The sequence below is a fragment of the Prionailurus viverrinus genome, chromosome D2, assembly GCF_022837055.1.
Source record: "Prionailurus viverrinus isolate Anna chromosome D2, UM_Priviv_1.0, whole genome shotgun sequence".
Classification (NCBI taxonomy): Eukaryota; Metazoa; Chordata; class Mammalia; order Carnivora; family Felidae; genus Prionailurus; species Prionailurus viverrinus.
The window spans coordinates 33,867,549-33,887,401 of NC_062571.1; the positions used below are offsets into that span (position 1 = coordinate 33,867,549).

The 19,853-nt window shown below is 37.3% G+C and overlaps 1 non-coding gene and 1 pseudogene across 1 annotated transcript; both read left to right on the forward strand.

Annotated features, from left to right (window-relative positions):
- Positions 1-9,673: 9,673 nt before the first annotated feature.
- LOC125148086 (40S ribosomal protein S27-like) lies at positions 9,674-9,919 on the forward strand (annotated as a pseudogene).
- Positions 9,920-13,299: 3,380 nt separating this feature from the next.
- On the forward strand, positions 13,300-13,406 carry LOC125148483 (U6 spliceosomal RNA). Its single transcript, XR_007145566.1, has one exon. It is a non-coding gene; the product is annotated as a U6 spliceosomal RNA (small nuclear RNA).
- Positions 13,407-19,853: the final 6,447 nt, after the last annotated feature.

Below are 19,853 nucleotides of genomic sequence, written 5' to 3' on the forward strand. Positions count from 1 at the left end.
TTGCTCTCTATCTTTTTGCTGTGTCCTCACATGGCAAAAGGAGCAAGGGAGATCTCTGGGGTCTCTTTTATAAGGACACCGATCCCATTCATGGGGTCTCCACCTTCATGACTTAACCACCCTTCAAAGGCCCCATCTTGAAGTACCATCACATTGGAGATTAGGTTTCAACATATGAATTTGGGGGAGATGGGGACACAGACATGCAGCCAATAGGAGATAAACACTAACAAGACACAAAACAGAACAAGAATACCTTGCTCTGATTCATATACTTGAACCCATTGACCTGTAAAAAGAAGTTTGCTCATTGCTACCAATCAACTGTAACAAGACTTTTTGCGTGAAATTGAATACGTACCATGAGATTGGTTTGCCCAGTGTCACTGTAAGGGCAGATTAGGTAACACAGAAGTTAAAGCTCAAGGATGCTACAGAACACCTTGGGGTGCGTCTAGATAATGTAATTTTCCATCAATATCGAAAGCCAATACTCTTCTCATTTGCTTTTAAATCTCATGACTCAGCTTAATTTCTTTCAGGAGTAAGGATCTTAGCACAGACAAGTTAAAAACAAATTATATGAAAGCCAAATTGCGTTTTCTTTTATCTCAACTACTGCAATAAAATTTCTAGCCAGAGGCCAATTTCAGACTCATTTTTCAGAGTTGTTACTGATATCCAAAATGTAAGATCCTTGAGGGCAGGAGTATTTTATTTGTTTTGTTTGTTTGTTTGTTTGTTTGTTTATTGCTCATTCCAGTAAGATATAGACCACAAAGTTTATGGTAGATACTTGATGAATATTTATTGAATGAATAAGTATTGTGGTTTAGGTATTGAATGGTGGTTTCCAATTCCCAAACATTGAAAAACTGTGGTAACTCTTTTTTTTAAAGTAATCTCTACACCCAACATGGGGCTCAAACTCACAACCCTGAGATCGAGTCACATGCTCTCCCAACTAAGCCAGCTCGGTGTCCCTGTGGTAACTCTTTAAGAACTTCATTATCATTATTTTAAGTGTCTAGAATGAGTATTAGAATGGATGGTATTTTAGTCTCTTCAACATCATTTCCTCCTCCTTTTTTCAGGTAATAAAACTCCTCTTTCCTATTGGGAACCAACTCAATGCAGACTCCCTCTTCTTCCTGGGGTATAGCAGGAGTTATAGGGGAGATAATGTGGCCAGAACCCGTCCTATCAGAAACTTGTATCTCCTATTCACTGCCACTCACTCCCCTCCACATTTTGATTCCCAATCCAAGTCAAGCCAATCAGTCTGCCGTATGATTTTTTAGCTGGAGCTCATAGGGGAAGATTGTCTCTATCTGCTGGAGTTAACTGTCGATACCAGAGATGCTCATCTTTCCCACTTTGGGACTAGAATCTGTACGTGCAGATAAACCTGTACATAGTAGTATGCCAGTTAGAGGCAAACAGAATTGAAAGATGGAGAAAGTAAGAGAGAAAACCTGTTTTCATATATATTCATATATATTATTTCATACATATATTCATATGTATTTCACATATATTATTCATAAATATTATATATTTTCATATATATTATTTTTTCATATATGTTCATATATTATTTTTTAATAGAAATATCCTTTTCTGATAATTAAAGTAGTAAAATACACATTGTAAAAAATTCAGAAAATACAAATAGTCTGAAGAAAACTAAAATTGTATTTAGTTCAACACAAGCTATATTTTTGATACATGTATTTCCATGCATATATACAAGTACTGTATTTTTATTATTTTAAACAAAAGTGACATCATGTTTTATAAGCTCTTTTTACCAACTTATGTGTTACAAATATCTCTGCATGTCAATAAAGACAGATGTATTCATTGTTTTTAATGCTGTATAATATTCCATTGTATAAATAAGTTATAGTTAACTTAGCCATTATTGCAGATCGCACTTAAAAATTTGATTGTCTTCTGAAAAAATCTTACATTTACTAATTTCTTATCACTTTTCCTTCAGAATCCCTATTCTTTTTTTTAGTGTTTATTTATTTTTGAGAGAGAGAGACAGAGAGAATGAATGAGCAGGGGCAGGGCAGAGAGAGAGCAGACAGAAAATCCAAAGCAGGCTCTGTGCTGACAGCAGCGAGCCTGATGTGGGGCCCAAACTCACGAATTGTGAGACTATGACCTGAGCCAAAGTTGGATGGTCAACCTACTGAGCCACACAGGTGCCCCAAGAATTCCCTTATTCTAACTGTTCCCAGCATAATTCAGACAATTGCAAATTATTGGTTGACATGGGGGAGGAGGAAGCAGACTTTCTTTGAGCTCTGGAAACCATAAAAAGAAGTACTTTTGTAACCATGAAATCTTTCTTACCAAATTTTAAGCTTCTTGGTTTCATAGGGATGTAGAATCTCTTGGTTGATTTCCAGATTCATTCAGAAATAGTGTTTATATAAATGCCTGTGGCATAATATTTTGGTACTGACTGTACCAGTCTCTGGTGACTACCAAATCTCTAATTATAAGGGTGTGGTTATTCAATGGCCTGAGTAAAACCAGTTCCACAGTAGACACCCTTCATGTTTTGTTAAGATAACAAAGCAAGGCTCAGCGACCGGAAATCAAGTAATTACAGAGATCTAGAAAATGTATAAATATTCAGTGTAAAGAAATATGACTAATCAAAGGTAGAAGACATGTGTTTTAATAGCAAGAGTTTATAAAAGCAAGATGAGAAAGTTAAATCATATCTGAAGGACTTTATAAATGACAAGAGGTAAAATATAAATTAATAACTCTTGGACACTCTTAAAATGTTTTTAAAGTTTATTTATTTATTTTTGAGAGAGAGAGAGCAGAGGAGGGGCAGAGAGAGAGGGAGAGAGAGAGGATCTGAAGCAGGATCCACACTATCAGCATGGAGTCTGATGCAGGGCTCAAACTCACAAACCATGAGGTCATGACCTGTGCTGAAATCATAGGGCCTGATGCTTAATCAGCTGAGCTACCCAGGCACCTCAATTCTTGGATACTCTTGGTATTCTTTCCAACATGGCCAACTTCTTTTGAAATGGGAACCAATTATAACAGAAACCAAGATTATAATAAAATATCTTTGATAGAATCATTTTGAAAAAGAAATGTAGGGCACATGAATCTGTTTTTTGTGAGTTCCCACTCATGCCTTCTGCTTCTCATTTACAAAGAATGGCTCTGTTGCTATTGGGTAAGGCCAGTTTCCTGGTTATTTTTGGAGAACTAACGCCTTTGTCACATAATAAAGAAACTTAAACATTGTTAGGCACAACTGTGGATAAAACTCTAGAGAATTATCATCATCTCTTAGGAAAATACTTCAAATGAATATTTCTGCTACCTTTCATCTGAGTTATACTTGTATATTAAAGAGAAGATGGTGTAGTGGACCCCTGTAGAGAAACATCTCAAAGCATGAAAGCTTTGGGGTGCCTGGGTGGCTCAGTTGGTTAAGCTTCTGACTTTGGCTCAGGTTGTGATCTCACAGCTCGTGAGTTCGAGCCTTACATGGGGCTCTGTGCTGACAATGTGGAGCCTGCTTTGGATCCTCTGTCTCCCTCACTTCCAGCTCCTCCCCCTCTCCTGCTCTTATACATGTACCTTCTGTCTCTCTCTCTCCAAAACAAGTATTTTTTAAAAATAAAAAATAAATAAAAGCATGAAAGCTTAGGGGTACCTGGGTGGATCAGTAGGTTGAGCATCTGACTCTTAATTTTGGCTCAGGCCATGATCCTAGGTTTGTGGGATGGAGCCCCACAATGGGCTCCACGCTGTGCTGAGTGTGGAGCATGTTTGGGATTCTCTGTCTCTCTCCCTTTGCCCTTCTCCCCCATGTGTGTGCTCTCTCTCTCTCTCTGAAAAAAAAAATATATGTATATGTATATATGTATATGTATATATACATATACACATATATGTATATATGTATATATATGTATATATATATATTAAAATAAATAAAAGCATGAAAGATTGTTCATGTTAGGGCAATGGAATTTAGTTTTCAGTCCCCCCCAAGCTTTATTGAAGCATAATTGACAATTTGAAAACTGTATATATTTAAGGTATGCAACTTGATTTGATATATGTATACGTTGTGAAATAATCACTACAACCAAGATAATTTACATATCTATCATTTTATTACCTTTTTGTATGTATGTGTGGTGACAACACTTAAGATCTACATTCTTAGCAAATTTCAAATATTTGATAACATTAACTATAGTTACATTGTTGTACATTAGAGCTTTAGAACTTCTTTATCTTGTATAAATGACACTTTGTATCCCTTGACCAGTATTTCTCCCTCCATCCATCTTACGGCAGCCCCAAACAACCACCATTCTACTTTGTTGCCATGAGTTTAACTAAATTAGATTCCACATATAAGTGAGGTCACGCACCATTTGTCTTTCTGCTTTTGGCGTATCTCACTTAGCATAAGGTCCTCCAGGGTCATCCATGTTGTCACAAATGGCAAGATTTTCTTCTTTCTTTAAGGCTGAATAATATTTCAGTGTCTATATTATATAGTCACCATTTTATCCATTCATCCCTCAAGGAACATTAAGTTGTTTCCATATCTTGGCTATTGTGAATAATGCTTAAATGAACACAGGAATACAAATTCCACTTTTTCAAGTACCAAGAAATATTTACCGTAATTAGATTACAGACGTTCTCAACTTCTCTCAATTTTTATGTATATTTTTTTAAATTATATTATTTTTGAAGAATAAATAAATTTGAGAAAGAAAATCTGAATTTTTAGGAGGCTCTAAGTGATACTTAGGCAAATTAAAATATATAGAAAACTTGAATTAGAACAATTAGTACAAGCAACTATTGTTAAATTTGCTCATAATGCTAAGCTTCGGTTTCAGGAGCATTGTGCAAGGTTATTACAAGATATAAAATATACTCAAAGGCATGTAAATTTATATTTTCAATCACTTTGAGTTTTATATTCTTTGCCTTTATTTGCTTCAAAGAGAAATATTTCTCCTTCCAAATCATAAAATAGCCTCCTAGGGAGAACTTTGCATGGATGTTTTTGTCACTCTAAGTCTTAAAAAATCTTTTTCCATCTCACTTCTGAGACCTCGAAGTGCTTTGGAGAATCCTATAGGATTTAATAGCATGAGTTAACTTTATATACTTCTTTCTTTTTGGTTAACCTAATTAATAAGTGGTAATGTAATCAGTAATGGTGGGGAAATAACTGCATTCTATCAAAGGAAAAATGACTCATTGCTACCAAAGTCTTTGGAACAAGTACAATGATATTTATTTATTTACTTACTTACTTACTTACTGATTTATTTATTTATTTATTTATTCATTTATTTATTTATTTATTTTTGGTACAGTGAGTTTAAAACTTGATCTGGGAGAATAGAAATGCAAATAATAGAAGAGAAATTTGTTAATTATGATAAAGGGCAAAACCAATTGAATATAATATAGCAAAGCTACTGTATTAAAATAGGGATGTACAAGTAAAAACAAATAACCTAGTGCAGAAATAGTCCCATTATATATTGGAATTTAATGTGTAATATGGGGGATTTCACAAATTAGTAAAGAAAGGAAGAAGCATTCCAAAATTGTTATTAGTTTAGCAAAAATTAGTTTAGATAATCTTCTCAAACCACACATCAAAATAAATTCCAGGTGAATTAAGGAATAGGTAAAATATTAAACAACAGGAAAAAAAAGCCAGAAGGAACTTAGCAGCAATTTTTTAAAAATCAAAGGAAAATATGAATAGGTTTTTTTTTTTTTTAAGTAACCAAAGTGAACAGGCAACCATAGAATGGGAAAATATCGAAAACTACGAAATGTAAGGGGTTGTTATCTTTCTAATATAAAGAAATTGATGTAAGCTTGAAAAGCGCACTAGGCCTCAAAGAAATGGACAGTTAGTGACATAATATTGGTGAGCAAACATTGAAAAAAATTCAGTTTCACTAGCAATGAAAAAAAAAACGCAAACCAAAGCAATAATAAAATACCCATTTTCACTTAGGAACTTCGTAAATATTTTAAACAATGATACCAAATAAGCCAGGGTACAACGAACAAGTACGTTCATACGCCACTACGGTCTTGATAAACCCATAAGCCATCAAAATGTTCCCATTCTTTTACCCAGTGATTCCACATCCTCATATCCATAAATATGTCTGCGGAAATAAGACTAATGCCCAAGCTAAGCGATCCTGCTGAATAGGAAGTCTCACCGTGTTATGCAAAACAACTTTGTGAAGACATTATAAATAAAAGAGATTGAGCTTTGAACAAAAAGCCACTGGGGGAGAATGGGAGATAAAGAATAAATAGATTTAAGAAATAAGAAAAAAGAAGAGTTTTGGAGCCATTTAGAATCAGTGCAGTAGAAAGATTTGAGGAAAATTAGGGTTTGAAGATGGATTTTTTTTCATAGTCTTCTTGTATAGATGCACTTTTTCACGTTTTTTTCTTAATTGCCACATTTGTAATTAATGTACATATTTTTATTCCTGCTTCTCTTGAAAAATGAGTCACTATAAGCTGTGGGCTTTTTCATTGTTGTCTATTATACACACACACACAAACACACACAGGCACATACTTTTCCCTCCTAAATTGTCACACTCTGTTATCCCCAATAACTCATTTATATTATATTCCTTGGATTCTAGCTTCCTTCTTTGTAAAATAAGAACTAAAGTAAACTGTGCTACTTTTCTAGCTGTCTCATAGGAATAATTAGACAGTGTCTTTAGTATCCTTGATGTTTCTTTTTTACAAGGCCTCACAATAAAATATAAGATTCTTAATACAGGAAAGTTTTGCAAATATGCAGCTACTACTCCATGGCATTGACTAGTCCCCATTTTCTCCTCATCCTTTATCGTATCAGATATACAAATAAGCTGTCCAAAGCTTTTAATCTCTTCTGTTAATAGTTTGTAATTTGTTCTAGGTTTATTCTATTAAGGCATTGATTGACTGGAGATGCTAATCTCTTTCAGCAATTCCTGGTTTGGTCAATCATTAAGGCCATTCTTTCCCCATGTGGAATTTCCTTGTGTGTCTATCTCCTACTATAATTTCCTCAGTCCCCAACCCTCCCTCACCAGAACAGGAAAAACCTCTCATATAACCATTACTATAATACTATATAGTATTATACACTATATAGTATATAATATATACTATACTATACTATGCTATGCTATACTATACTATATACTATACTATATACTATATTATACTATATATACTATATACACTATACTATATACTATACTATACTATACTATATACTATATAGTATACTATACTATACTATACTATACACTATATAGTATACTATACTATACTATACTATACTATACTATACACTATATAGTATACTATACTATACTATACTACTATAGTATTATATAATATATAATATATACTATATAGTATATAAAATATAGTATAGTATATAGTATATAATATATAGTACTATATAGTATTATAGTATTATAATATATAATATACAGTATTATAGTACTATATAGTATTATAATATACTATATAATAGTATTATAATATACTATATACTTCTCTAATACTCTGTGCAGTGCCTGTACCTCAGTATATTTCCAAAATATATACCAGTTTGCTCATCCCCTATCATTGCCTTCAAAGCTGGTATGGCTAAATTTCCACCTATAGGTTTAACCAGCTCTGGGGGCAGGAAAGGGATGGGGGAGATGCCTCATTTGTAGCATTTGCCAATTTCTGTGTCATAAATACTCACATCATGGCCAATTTAAAGCTACCGGCATAACATCACTGAACACAGAGTTGGGAAGAGGTGCACAGTAGTGCACTGTTCTATAATATTTCTATTGTACAGACACAACAAACATAAATAACCTCAAGGGCACAGATAATAGTAAAATGTAGTAAAAGAATTCGGAAGTGATGAAGTTTAAGTACTTTTACCTTTGTTTTTAATGTGTTACCAGCTGTAAGTTTACAAATCAACTGTGTTTAACACCTGGCTTGCAGTATCCCCCCCCCCCCCCCCCCCCCGCCAAATTTAGCAGTTGGTTCTTGCTAGCTAGCACAAGTTGGCTCTAGGACACCAATGGTTTTAACCTTGCCCCAGAGTCTAGAACCAAGTCCCAGTGTAGTAACTCCAACGAGTCAGTCCTGTATCTAGAACAACTCTGATCTCAAATACATAGAAACGAGATTCAGATTAGATTATTGGTAGCCACTGAACATTCCCATGTGTTTGGCATTTGTGCTAGGACGTGTGGATGCAAAGAAGGTTAAGGCTCCTCCCACGTTCTTCCCTGTATCATTCAAGAGCATCTCCATTTTCCAGGTTTTTAGGCCAAAAATCTTGGGGTCGCCTTTGACTCTATTCTTTCTCTCACATCTGATGTCAAGACCATTAGCATATCCTGAGGGCTCTACCTTCAGAATATATCCATATCCCAGTCACTTCTCACTTCATCACCCCAGCCTGTCTTTCTTAAATGGGTTATTGGAATAGTTTCCTAAACGGTTTTGCTTCCATATTTGCCCGCTTAGGGTCTAATTCCAAAACAATAGTCAGTTATATGCTTTTACATTGTAATTCATGTTGTGCTTTTTCTCTGCTCACTACTCTCTGATAGTTTCTCATCTTACTCCAAGGCCAGAGGCCTCACAATGATCTTCAGAGCCCAACACAATTGGTGTCTCTCTCCTTATTTCTCTGACATCATCTACTACTCTTTCCCCTTCCTCGCTCTGCTCCAACTATGATGGCCTCCTTACCTTTCCTCAAATGTGCTGGGCAGGATCCTGCCTCAAGTTCTTTCCATTTGCTGTATTCTCTGCCTAGGATGCTGTTCCATAGATATTTGCATGACTATTCTCTTCCCTCTTGTCTAGTCCAAGTCTTTGCTTCTATGCTGTCTTCTCAGTGAGGCCTTCTCTATCAGTCTGCTTTAAATTGCAATCCAGAAATTCCCTGCTTAAATTTTCTCCATAAACTTCCTTCTTTTGGCAAACTATGTATTTTACTTATTTATCTGTTTATCGTCTGCCCTTCCCCCTCCCCAACTAGTTACACAAGTGAACCTTGTTCTGTTCACTGCTTATTTTCCAGTGTCTAAAATAGTGTCTAGCATATATAGGTGTTTAATATATATTTATTGAATGAATGAATGAATGAAGATCTGTCCTCAAAGGGTTTTATAGGTTTTCTATGTGTATCTTTTGTAACCAAAGCAACTGGATTTCCTGACTTTGGATTCCAGTTTCCTAGTGACAAATCTCTAATACTTGTTGCTAGGCATATGAGTTCTGACCTGCCTGTAGGAATCTCTGTCAGTTACCAGGCCACCTCTACATCTTGGGTCCTCCTTGGCTGCAAATTTTGGTTCCGTATGTTCCTCTTTTCCTTTCACCCTACAAACTGATCTTTCAGTTTCAGACCTGTCTTTGAATCAATATGATTTCATGTGTCAGTCTGAGAATTTTTGTCCTTCACTGTCTGAGCTTTGAATCTGTTAGTACTCTAATGTGACAAAGAGATTGTATAACAGCCTTTCCAGCAGCGACAAGGATATGCCCCTCCCCACAAGGATATGCCTCTCCCCACAAAGATATGCCCCTTGAGAAAGATCTCCTCCATCCCTCTCCAGAAGAGAAGAGGAAACACAAGAAGAAGTAATTGGTGCAGAGCCTTGATTCCTACTTCATGGCCAGGAAATGCCCAGGACACTATAAAATCACCACCATTTTTAGCCAGGCACAAATGGTAGTCTGTATGTTGACTCTTTCAACTGTCCTCTGCCAACCTCCAGGAGGAAAAGTTACAGAAGGATGCTCCTTCAGACAGAAGCAGCACTAAAAACACCCTGAGTCAAGATGAGTGGGAAAGCATCGTAATAAACACATTTTGTACATAAGAGATTATATAATGAAATACATTACCATTACAATCTTTAAAAATTAAAATGGGCATTGTAAGGATCATAATTCTTTTAGCAGAGAGGATATACTTATTATCTGTCAATGCTCCTATTTACATGAGATAGGTGAATATCCCTGTAACATTCTTAGGTTTGACACATGCAAAACCAAGATTAGAAGCTATCTGTCAACTATTGTTAGATTTTAAGATCCCTCACTACCTACACACTTTTCTCAGGTACTTTACAAAAATCCTGGAATAACCAGGATCAACTGAGTGGTATCCCCATTTTTTTTTCAGCTGGTATCGCTACCTAGACAACATGGCAATAGAAAGCTGCGAATTAACAAGCTGTCTCTTTTGCGTTAAGATGATTAGGGTGATAATATAAATCAGAAGAATTTTTAACTTCCAACAATCACAAATTTTGCGAAACAATTTTATTTTCTTAAAGCGTATTCTCTGTGGCCCGTTTTATTTCTGCAATGGTTCTGCAAAGAATAACAGTCTATGTAGTAATCTTTTCCAAATGGATTTGATATGGTGCAAACTCAGGGAGCACGAAGTACCTAAAAATGCCAGTTGAAATATAGGGGCGCCTGGGTGGCGCAGTCGGTTAAGCGTCCGACTTCAGCTCAGGTCACGATCTCGTGGTCCCTGAGTTCCAGCCCCGCGTCGGGCTCTGGGCTGATGGCTCGGAGCCTGGAGCCTGTTTCCGATTCTGTGTCTCCCTCTGTCTCTGCCCCTCCCCCGTTCATGCTCTGTCTCTATCTGTCTCAAAAATAAATAAACGTTAAAAAAATATATATATATATATACATATATATATATATATGTATATATATATAAAGGACTTTCTCTTTATGTAGCAACAGCCTAGAGAGATCCAAAATCTTTTATAGTGTTAATATCATTTCCATTACCGCATTTCTGTGAGGGAACTGGTGGGAAAAGAGGAACAAGTAATTTATCATGTCTTTACAGATAAAGAAACTGAGATGCCAAGATAGACAGTTTTCTTGCCTGAGACTATGATGGCACACCAATTGCAAACATAAGACCGCTGCATCTTAGTTGTTAGCTTACAGGGTAGTTTTTCCAAATCTTTCTGCATTGCTAATATAATTGAGATTCCAAGTAATAATAGAAGATGGTCAGGGCAAAGTAATGGTAATGAGCCAGAGCTAGAACTGAAAATAGAGTCCAAGTCCTTGTCCATTGATCCTGCCATTATGCTGCAGGACTAAATTACCAAACTTCATCAAAAAGTGGCAGCTTAATGCTGTTAGAGACAAACCAGCATGAGTTCAGTTAACTTTTCATTATAGATGGACAGAATAATTCATATTTTGGCTTACCTAAGGGAAAAATATCTCAATTTGGAATTCATTTTGGACACTGTCATTTCTTCGGTTATTTGAATATTTGTGTGATATAAAAAGGATCTTTTGACTAAAGCTCATTAGGAGTCAGAAAAAAAGACAGTATAAGTTAGGAGCAATCATCTCTGCTTAAAGAAGGTATGAATCAGCAAGCTGGAAAGCTGTTTTTCAATGGGTTGGCTGGTCCACTGTGTCAGTCTATAGGGTAATGTGGTCCATTCCAAGCTCTAAGAATAGGCCAGGGGAAGAGAGGAAAAAATAGAAGTGTGTGTGTATGTGTGTGTGTGGGGGGGGGGGGGGGGTGTCTTTTGTTCCACACTTAAGACATCTGCTGTTTAACCTTGTGAAATGGTGAACGAGACCGGTCATAATTCAGAAGTTAAAAAACTTTTCACCAAATAAAAAGGATTCTAAGAGATGCAGTACAGAGACATGAACTCTCATTATCTAAACTGACACATGACACTCTTCTCAGGCATTTACATGAAGACAGGCATTTTGCCCTGATGGCAGGGATATAAAGCTCACATAGACTTCCTCAATGGTGGAAGTCTTTATATAAACCAGAACACCAGGAAGGTAGGGGCAAATGAACAAAGACCTCACTTCTTCATAATTCTTGGTTGTTATTTTTTTTTTTTAAACAAATTAGCAGAGAAAGAGGCATCTTTGGAGTTAATTTCTTTGGGTATCTCTTTGGGTATACAGAAGATGTACATGTTATTAAATTTGTTCGTTTTCCTGTTAAAAAGAGAGAAAGAAAAATATTTAACGTAATATTTCTGGTTTTAATTAAACTGACTTTTTTTAGGTTGCTACGTAGCTTCATGTGCCAAACTCCCCCCTCCCTTTTTTTTTAACCTTTACAACCTTTGCAACCCAGAGAGGAGAATATTATTTTACAGATGAGGAAGCAGAGGTTAAGTATCTTACCCACACAGATTGCATAGTAGTTAGACCTGGGTTTAAAATCTAGTTCTCCAAAACCACTTCCAATATCCTTTCAACTACGTCGCAGAAGACTATGGCAATATTTTTATTTTTACCTTTGAGGAAATTTCTAGATAAACTTTAGGCTACTTAATGGCTTTTTGAGAAATGGATGCGGGAATATTTTTCTTATATATTCCTTCAGCAAAGTATAGGCTTTGGACATCAGATTGCAGGGCTTTTTGCTGCAATAAGGTAGAAATGCACTTCCTCAAAAGTCTGGGCACAATATGCTTCTTTGTTCTGGGTTCACTGAGGGCACCATAAGTTGAACACAGTGGTGGTAGGCAGAGTCCTGGAATGAGAACTGTGAACTGACTTGCTGTAAATAAAGGATGTCCTATACTTCCTAAAACAAGGTAGAGGACACTAATGAATAAACTGAGCTATGGGGTGCCTGGCTGGCTCAGTTGGAAAAGCATACAACTCTTGATCTTGGGGTCATGAGTTTGATCCTCACGTTGGGTGTTGGGATTACTTAAATAAATAAAACTTAAAAAAAAAGTAAACTGAGCTACAGACTTTTGATATTAGCATACCCTAATGTTAGATATTAGAGAGCATTTAAAATTTTACAGAAAAAGCAAACAAATATTTTCAATTTACTTACTCTCTAGAAAGGTTATAATTACTGACACACCAGGATGGCTCAGTCAGTTGAGCGTCCGACTCACTTTTGGCTCAGGTCATGATCCCAGGGTTGTGGGACTGAGCCCCGCGTCCAGCTCTGTGCTGAGCGTGGAGCCTGCTTGAGATTCTCTCTCTCTCTCTCTCTCTCTCTCTCTCTCTCTCTCTCTCTCTCCCCCCCCCCTTCTTTCCCTTCTGCCCCTCTCCTGCTTGTGCTCTCTTTCTTAAAGAAAAAAAAAGGTTATAATTACTGAACATTTGCTGACTACCACCAATTCAAAAGTTGTTACACTAAACATAGATTCAAACTCAACCCAAGTGCTCGCTTCGGCAGCACATATACTAAAATTGGAACGATACAGAGAAGATTAGCATGGCCCCTGTGCAAGGATGACACACAAATTCGTGAAGCGTTCCATATTTAAAAAAAAAAAAAAACTCAACCCATACCTGTGGAATATTGTCTTAGTAATTTAGTGATGCAATTATCAAAATCATTCACGATTAATTCCTATGGAACTACATCTAGAAAACTTCCGGTAAAACCTCGTCCTTCTGGAACTAATCTCTCAATAAAAATTTAAGTTTATTATACACCAAGCTCAGTGTTAGGCATGATGGTGCCTTCTCCATAAAGATCAGTATTGTTCAGCAATGATTCAATAATGAGTGAGTGAGCGAAGGAAACATGTCAAACACAAGACATTTATCCAAAAGGTACTAGTAACCTAGTACGCCAAACATACCAAAGAAATTAATATTATCAAAGGAATTATTTTAAAAACACAAAAATCTCCTTTTCTTTGCTATTTTCATCATGACACCATCCCCTAAGGCCTCAGAGTGAATACTTTTAAGTTAACAGTCTAAGATACTACAGGGTTTTCTCTGAGATCTTCAACATGAACTGTTCGCTTTATCAGCAGAGGTAATATAGAGGAACAAGTGTGTGGACTCTGGTAACAGATATCCTGGATTCATATCTTGGCTTCAATACTTTAGGCAGGAGATCTTTAGCAAGTAGCTTCTCAATGTCTCATTTTTCTTATCTGAACAATGGGGGCTTGGATAGTATTCTCCTCATAAGGATATTCTGAGGATTGGGCAAGATGCTATAATGTAATGTTTTACAGCGCCCAGCTTATCACTGTGCTGTTAGCTAGTACTCAAACTTGTCATTGAAGTATCTTTTTTCTTTCTTTCAGATTTTAGAAAAATATTTTAAAATCTAGACCTCATTAACCTTCTTATGACCTTGTCAAAGGGTCTTTTCTCCCTATTGCTATTTCCTATTCCCCTATTGCTGCCTGCCAGATGGTCCACCTACAAATGAGAAACCTGTGTGCTTACCTGTGTTAAGTTAGACCGTTGAAGGTCAATGCCGTGTAATAGAGAATAGGGTTGGCCATAACTGAGTATGTACAACTATGTAAACTGCAGGAAACAGTTTTCTGTGAACAGGTGTGGTATAGGGAGACAAAGATAAGGATGAGTCAGACCCAGCTTAACTCGCTGGGTACACTGTACTTAGCCTCTTTGAATGTTTTCTTAATTGTGTGTCTCACAGAAAACACTTAAATTCGTTGGGCCATTATATTTTTCATCTGTAAAATTGGGAAAATAGTATCTTACTCATTGAGTTTTTTGTGGTGACTGACTGCACAGAGTAAGAGCTCAGTAAATTCGCTGAGGGCTGTGGCCAGGCATTGTGAAGGTTAGTTCTCTTTTTTTTTCTGCGGCTGTCTTGGGAAATGAGGAGCAACGGCAGGGGTGGCAGGCAGGGCAACCACTCAGCAACATTATGATGCATGTGATTTACACAAGTCTATCACAAGTGGCTGTTCAGTGTACAAGTTGGGCTGGTAGAAATGGAAATCTAGTCGGTGCTGTATTCTCTAAGATGCCCAGAAAGGGTCTCTCTCTCTCTCTCTCTTTTAAGTTTATTTATTTATTTTGAGAGAGAGAGAGAGAGAGAGAGAGAGAGAGAAATGCAGAGAGAGAGGGAGAGAAAGAGAATCCCAAGCAGGCTCTGCAATGTCAGCGTGGAACCCGATGAAGGACTTGAACTCACCCACAGTGAGATCATGACCTGAGCCGAAATCAAGAGTCAGACGCTTAACCAACTGAGGCACCCAGGAACTCCGTGGGTCTCTTTCTAATTTGTACAAAAGAGCTCCATTTCCCACCCCATTTCTGTACCATTTTCTGACTTTTAGTTTCTTCTCACCTCTCCAGGTGTCCCGTGACTTCATATGGCCATGACCTGTCCCTGCAGGTTTCTGCTATAACCTGCCTCACTTCTCTCGGGTCATCCTATGCCATTTGATACCGTCCGGAAAATCCAAATGTCTCCAGAGTCTTGATCCTTTAGGACTCTTCCATGAGATGAGTGCTAATTGCTTAAACTAATTCAAGCTAAGGAATTGACAACAACTTCCTTTGGTTGTACTGTCCATTGGCATTTTAACCAAGGTTTCCAGTGTTTCAACCCAAAAGAGCAAACATTGAGAGTCTGAAGTATCGAGGCAAAGGTAATATAGGGCAGGTTGAAAACTGACTTTTCAGCACAGCACACAGTGGCTGCCCAGTCTGCTAACGCATAAAACTGGAGGCGCCATTGAATATATACCAGGAAGTAGATCTGTGTACCTTTAATAAAGAAGCCTGCCTGTCCACATCAGCCAGTCCCTTTAAAGAGTCAATAAGAACTTTGGACCCTATACCAATACCCATCTCTGAGAGAAGAGAATGTGGGAGGGGCAGATTTTGTGGTATAGTGAAAAGAAAACTGCCTTGAGGGTGAGGAAACCTGGATTATAGTTCTGCCTCCACCGCTAAATAGCCTTGTGAGGGGCGCCTGGCTGGCTCAGTTGGTTAAGCATCTTGATCTTGGGGTCATGAGTTTGAGCCCCACATTGGATGTAGAGATTACTTTTAAAAAACAAAAGTTTAAATATAAATAAATAAAATGTCCCCTCCCTTGGAAAAACAAACTGCTCTGTGGCCTTGGGGCAAGTCAGGTATGTGCTTAGACTTCAGTGAAGTTACTGCAGACTGAGACTATGATGGAGAGAACCTGTGAAGTCCTTTTCAGGTCTAACCTTCTACGTAGCTCTTTTCCCCCATTGTAAACCGAATAGCCTGGGGCGGGAGAGGTGGGGATGACCTGTAGTTTACAGAGTATTATATTGAACTGCATGTGGAGAGTGCTGGCTTCCAGAGAGTGAGATTACATTAATGGTTAAGAGTGTGGGTGCTGAAGTCCTTCATTCCTGAGTTTGGGTACTAAGTTAGCATAAATTACTTAACCTCAATATCCTCATCTGTAAGACAGGAATACTAATACCTAGTCATAATGTTAGTGAGATGATTAAATGAGCTAATAGATATTAAAACACTCAGCACTAGTAGGTCGTTTAATTTTTTTTTTTTTTTTTTTTTTTGTCCCATCAGAGACGAGGACTAAATTGTTTCCTAGGTGATTTCTATTCCAAAGTGATTTCTATTTCCGTCTTTCAATCCCTATCTTTTCATTAGTAATAGAAACATGTGTTTCAATAATTTGGCTAGTTCTGAATTTAGTAGCTCAATTACCCATCCACTATGTATAGAGTAGTTTTCCAGAAAGATCTCTAAGTCTGAACTACTCCCATAGATATAGGAGGGTCATTGCTGGTGACTAGGATATAAGAGTTGTACAATCTTAATTATGAAAACCCTTGCTTCTGTACCTCCACTCCCAACAACATGAGAACCTACATCTGTAGATGTCTGAGTCCCAGGCCACATGACAGCCCTAGAAATCATGATTATCACCGTATTGGCAAAGTATAACAGCCATTTGAGCCCCAAGACATCCTATATTTGAGGGTCTGTTTCCTGGATCACTCCTGCTATCAATTCTCTATGAGTTAGCAGATAAAAACTATACCAGTAACTTGAGAAGAGGTAATTTAATGTAAATGTTAACTAGGTGTAAAGATGTTAACTAAGTAACTGCAAGGGTAAAAAGAAAACTTGAAAGAATCATGGGGTAGCAATTGCAGAAAGCATCTATGATCCCTTCAGCTAAGAGGACAAAAGAAAATGATTAGAATTATTAAAACTAGAGACACATCCTTTATTATTAACAATTCTTTATATTAAATTGTCTCTTCAAGTAATTGGTGTGGTTTGTGTCTTCTGACTGCACTATGACTAATAGAGTGTTTGGGTCAATTTATACTCCCACCAGCAACATAAGAGTGTCAAGATTGCTACATATCCTTGCCAAAACTTGGTATTTTTCATCTTTTTCATTTTGACTCTTCTACTGGGCTTGAAGTGCTATTTCATTGTGGGTTTAAAAAAATTTTTTTTTAACGTTTATTTATTTTTGAGACAGACAGAGAGACAGAGCATGAATGGGGGAGGGTCAGAGAGGGAGACACAGAATCTGAAACTGGCTCCAGGCTCTGAGCTGTCAGCACAGAGCCCAACACGGGGCTGGAACTCACAGACCGCGAGATCATGACCTGAGCTGAAGTCAGATGCTTAACTGAGCCAACCAGGCGCTCTGCATTGCGGTTTTTAATTTGCATTTCCTTTATGGGGAATGAAGTGAAGAACCTTCCATTTGTTTATGGGTTATTTTGATCTCTTTTTGTGAATTATGTGTTCAAGTCTTTTGCCCATTTTTTTGTATTGGGTTGCTGCCTTTTTCTTATTGATTTGCGAGAGCTCTTTGTATATTTTGGACATGAGTTCTTTGTTAATATCACCCCAGCTCTCTGGAGTGCAGCCTGGACAGGATTGTTAGCGTAGATGTTCTTCCTTTGAGTAAATGGCCCTTAGGACTGAAGTGCTTATGTTGTTCTTACTGTACCACCTCAGCAGACATCAAGAACAGTGGAATGGAGATACTATAGCTTTTTTTTTTTTTTTAATTTTTTTTTTCAACGTTTATTTATTTTTGGGACAGAGAGAGACAGAGCATGAACGGGGGAGGGGCAGAGAGAGAGGGAGACACAGAATCAGAGACAGGCTCCAGGCTCTGAGCCATCAGCCCAGAGCCTGTCGCGGGGCTCGAACTCCCGGACCGTGAGATCGTGACCTGGCTGAAGTCAGACGCTTAACCGACTGCGCCACCCAGGCGCCCCGATACTATAGCTTTATTGTGAGAAGATAAGTATATGTATTTCACATATGTATTTATTCATTCATTCCACAAATGTCTTTGAACTTATGAGTTTATTTTTAATTTATTATTATTATTATTATTATTATAATTATTTTGGAGAGACAGAGTATGAGCAGGGGAGAGGGTCAGAGGGAGAGAGAGGGAGACCCCAAGCAGGCTCCACGCCCAGTGTGGAGCCAAAACAGGGCTCAATTCCATGACCTCGGGATCATGACCTGAGCTAAAATCAAGAGTTGGACGCTCAACCGACCGAGCCACCCAGGTGCCCCTGAACATATGATTTTAGAGCATTAATTATGTATAAGAAACTATGCCAAGTATGTGAGTTTGCTCCTGTCTGAAGTATTAGAACTCAGCTTGGGAGCTTTACACATATTGTCATTGTAATAAAATAAAAATCTTGCAGTAAATTAAAAAAAGTTCTCCAGGGACCCAGAACATTTTTGAAAACTGAACAATTCATAGCCACTAACTACCTGAGGTCAGTGAATATTAATACTGAATACTGAAAAAGGGAACACCAATACTAAATACTGAAAAAGTCCTGTGCAAATGTTAAAAATGCCTTCTAGATCTTATTAAGACTCATGTTTTTATTCATTCATTCATTTACTTAAATCAAATATTTGTTAAGCGTGTATTAGGGAAGAACATTAAATGGCATCTAATTTCTTAGATCTTCTTAGATCTTCAACTAATTTCTTAGATCTCATCCCGGATGGTTCCAACCACTTCTGTGGTTTCATTTACAAACTATCTATATGCGGATGATCTCCACATCTATTTCTACAGTCTATTCATTAGGCTCAAATAGCCAGCTGTCTGATGAATATTGTTGCTTGGATGTCTCAAGGCACCTGTCACACAACATTTTCAAAACTGAACTCATCATCCCCCATGAAATCTTTTCTGTGTTTCCTCTGGCATCAGCATCGACACAAGTTGCCCAAGTGAGACACTTAAAAATTTCCCTTGCTACCTTACTCTCCTTTTTTCCCTGCTGCCCCCAAATATCCTATCAATTACCCGTACCTTTTGATTCAACTTCTTATATACAGTCTCTTTCAAATTAGTCTGTTTTTTTCCATGGCCAATACTATAGATCATATTGCTGGCATTTCTTGCCTAGATTTCCTAATTTGTTTTCCTTCAGTCTCTCTGGTCTCCAATCTATTCTCTAATCTCTCCCATTTCTGAAACCCTTGAAGACAAACTTTGTTCTTTGTGTAAAGTCCAAATTCCTTAATATGATTTATAAGACACTATGTAATGGGTTCTTGTTGCCTCTCTGGTATCGTATCTCACTACTTTCCCTCCGGCACTTACTTCCATTAACTTGTCAGGTGTCACCAAAGGGATATCCTGAGATCCCTACCCAGATCCTCAAAATTAGGTAAAATGCCCTCCTATAATACTCTCCTGTTTCCCTGATCTTTTATTATATGGTAAGTTGGTGGGGCCGTATCCTTTTGTTTGTTTGTTAGCTGTGGTAACTCAACCAACAAATCACCTTATTTATTGAGATAATGGATGAATTTCTTGGAACTCACAGATAGCCATTACTGCAGTTGCAGAATAAACTCTTTTATTAAATTTAAGAAATACTTCAGGGGTGCCTGGGTGGCTCAGTCAGTTAAGCATCTGCCTCTTAGTTTGGGCTCAGGTCATAATCTTGGGGCTCGTGGGTTCGACG